Source organism: Limulus polyphemus, unplaced genomic scaffold (assembly GCF_000517525.1).
Source record: "Limulus polyphemus unplaced genomic scaffold, Limulus_polyphemus-2.1.2 Scaffold36, whole genome shotgun sequence".
Lineage (NCBI taxonomy): Eukaryota > Metazoa > Arthropoda > Merostomata > Xiphosura > Limulidae > Limulus > Limulus polyphemus.
Window position 1 is genome coordinate 1,445,217 of NW_013665646.1, and position 3,336 is coordinate 1,448,552.

Genomic DNA, 3,336 nt, shown 5'->3' on the forward strand with positions numbered 1-3,336 from the left:
TTAAGAAAGGACTTGTATCGCCGAAGTTTCTCGGAAAGAATTTCTACAGGAAATTAACAAACGAGCAGAGACATAACAATATCAATACCAAACAACACTACAGTTTGATATTGCTGCAAAGATAGAAAGGAACACAAATCCATTCAACTCATTGGATTTGACTTTTCAAATTAACTGACAACTAAAGAATATAACTAAAAACTTTATATTTATACAATTAAATAGTTTTGAATGCACAACTGTGTCTTACTAAAACTACAAGACATCGTAACTAACTCCTTTGCCATTTCACTTTTCCTGGGAGAATAATACCAAATTGTACTAACTCAAGATATGTATCATTAAAACTATTGGCGAATTTAACTTGTTTCTTTCATTTACATATACTGTGATATTATTAAACTGGACACCTAAGTAGGTAAACCAGTTTTGTAAAATTCGAAGGAGGAGCGAAGAACGAATGCTCTCTTTATCCACTCTGTTATCCAATCAGTGTCGTTCTTTCAAAATATTGGGGATGTTCTCGCTTTACTGACCGCCACCTATCAGAAAGTGGATAACCTACATCTGGAAGAAGTTTTCTCGTTGCTGTGTTCCTCTATAACTCTGGAGGTTCAAAATAAAGAGTTTTCCTGAGCGCGTAGCAGACTGAGGCTGTTGTCGGTGGTAGACAGATCTGTTACCTTAACATTTTCTGTCCCCAGAGGGTTTTTACCCTGTACATATTCCCTGTCCCACGAAAACTGGGGCATTGGTTCGCGAGCTCACAAAACCTGTTGAAGGGTTAGTGTTATGCAACATTGTGCGTCTGAGTGTGTTCAGATACAAATAGCAAGGTGCAAGTGAAGCGTCGTGTATCTTCAACAGCCGGCCCGTTCCTGATTTTTCATTTCTTCTTCTGCTAAACGAATTACGATATTAGAACCAGGTAGGGTACATAAGGAATCAAAGTCTTTCTTTCTTTATTCATCATAAATGTACTGTATAATTCGTAGGTGTACTGATTATTTCAACTGAAACCAGTCTCTATAATCATTGCTTATTTTGTTCATTTTTTCTGTTTTGTATTCGTGTTTCAGTTTATGAAAAGGTATTTATTTATTTGTTTATATTTCAAGAAGAAAACATTCTGGACTAAGTATGTGATTGCTAGACAGATGTTTTTGAAATAATATGTTACTGTTACAATGAGCAACAGTGTCAAATGTTTTGTAACTAAAGCAACCGTATCGTAAGACGGGTGCAAATTTAAAATGGCAATAGTGAGCCGAAAATTTATCTCTTAAAATGCGTATGAACAAGAAAGTGTTTACGAAAATGAAATATTCTTAATGCAGATTCTATTTAATTTTTAGTCTACCGTTTATAATAAACACAATATTTATTTAGATAACGGTAGAAGGTTGAATTCTTTCTCGAGCTGAGACATTTCGAACTTTTTTTTTGTCTGAATAAAAAAACGAGCATAAAAATGGGAAACTTGCTGCAGTCGTCAAATAGAATTCGTTGTCAGTATTTTTATTCTTTTCAGTTTAATATTACAGCAGTTATAAGATGAACAAATTCGTAGATGAATTTTTTCTGGTTTTATTTGGACACCAAATATTTTGGTGAATTTTCAGACAGAAGATAAAAATTAAGTATGGCTATGTGCAGGTAGCCCTTACTTATTTTTGCGCGAAATTCTGAACAAAATAAATACGCAGTTTTTGAAAGATAAAACAAAACTTCTTTTTGTTACCGTTTTGTCCACTGATGGATCACCAGTAAGTTTACGTACTTACAACGATAAAGCTGGGTTCGATTCCCACAGTGGATAGAGCGTAGATTGCTTATTGTGCAGCTTTGCACTATAAAACAACAAGACAAAAAGAAGTCAACATTTTTTTTTCTTTTTGGGGAGGGGATGTATAAATATTTCTATTAGGGCTATATATGTTGGAGATGAGCAAAAAATACCTTAATGATGTTTCGAAGAATTACAGTGGGTTATTATTACTAGTCCCTTGTAAGCACATAAAATACGTAGGAGTGCTGTAAGGAAGTACAATAATATCAAGTATATCAGTGTAGTTGGAAACAGTGAACAACTACCTAAAGATACCCTGACAATTACACATGCTTTATATGAAAATCAAATAACACAAAACAAAAGTAAAATTAGACTTTGACAATAATTATAAGCCGCGATAACTCAATCCGGTTTTAATATCCCCTACCTATATATGTGTTTTGAGCGAGTTTTCAACTCTTCTCTTTGAGTTGACTTCGGGCTAACTGGTGTGTAGTATATGCAGTGAAAGCATTAGTTAGGATTAAACGTCAACGTTTTTTGTTTTTAAGAAAGCACATGAGAGAAGTTTCAAAGAAATTGTAATTACAACGATTATTGGGTTACAATTTGTAATCATTTTAAAATCATTTTAGTATTTCTTATTTTAAAATATATTTGGATGCTAGAATATCAGGTGACAAAAAAAGGAGTATGGGAATAAAAAAGATTAATTGTAGGTATGTCATTGAGGGAGGAGGATAAGTAGATAGTAAGGTCCCATAAGAAAACCTTGTTCCAGGACCTTTTAGAACTTTGCCACTCCACTGATATACATATTAAGTATAGCTAATGATGAAAATATCTATACTTGAATATTAATATTAGGTATAGTTAATGATGAAAATTTGTATTCTAAAATTTTAATATTAGGTGTTGTTAATGAAGACAAATTTCTATGCGTAATTTTAATATTATATAAAAAAAGTTAATAATGATAATTTATACTCTGGAATTTTAATATTAGTTATGTTTAATGATGGATATTTCTATTTTTGAATTCTAATATTAGGTATAATTAATGATGGAAATTTCTATTCATGTATTTCAATAATGGTTAATAATGGAAAAATATATTATGGAATCTTAATATTATGTATTGTTACTGGTGGAAATTATATATTCTTTAATCTCAATACAGACATTTTTAATGATGAAAAATTATATTCTATGATTTTAATATTAGTTGTAGTTAATGAAGGCAATATCTATGCGTAATTTTATTATTAGTTAAAGTTAATAATGGGCATTTATATTCTGGAATTTTAGTATTAGATATGTTTAATGATGGAAATATCTGTTCTTTAACATCAATATTAGGTATGTTTAATGATGGAAATTTCTATACTTGAATCCTAATATTAGGTGTTTTTAATGATGAAAATTTCTATTCTGGAATCTTAATATTAGGTGTAGTTTATGACGAAAATTTGTATTCTTGAATATTAATATTAGTTATGTTTAATGATGAAAACTATCCTGGAATTTAAAAGTAGGTGTATTTT

The 3,336-nt window shown here is 30.7% G+C and overlaps 1 protein-coding gene across 1 annotated transcript in view; it reads left to right on the forward strand.

Moving 5' to 3' along the window:
• The first annotated feature begins 599 nt into the window (after positions 1 to 599).
• Positions 600 to 3,336, forward strand: part of LOC106461096 (elongation of very long chain fatty acids protein AAEL008004-like) — a 39,429-nt gene continuing 36,692 nt past the window's right edge. Inside the window, exon 1 of the mRNA XM_013920887.2 lies at positions 600 to 928. The gene's annotated coding sequence lies outside the window, so the exon portion shown is untranslated. The remainder of the gene's footprint in view (positions 929 to 3,336) is intronic.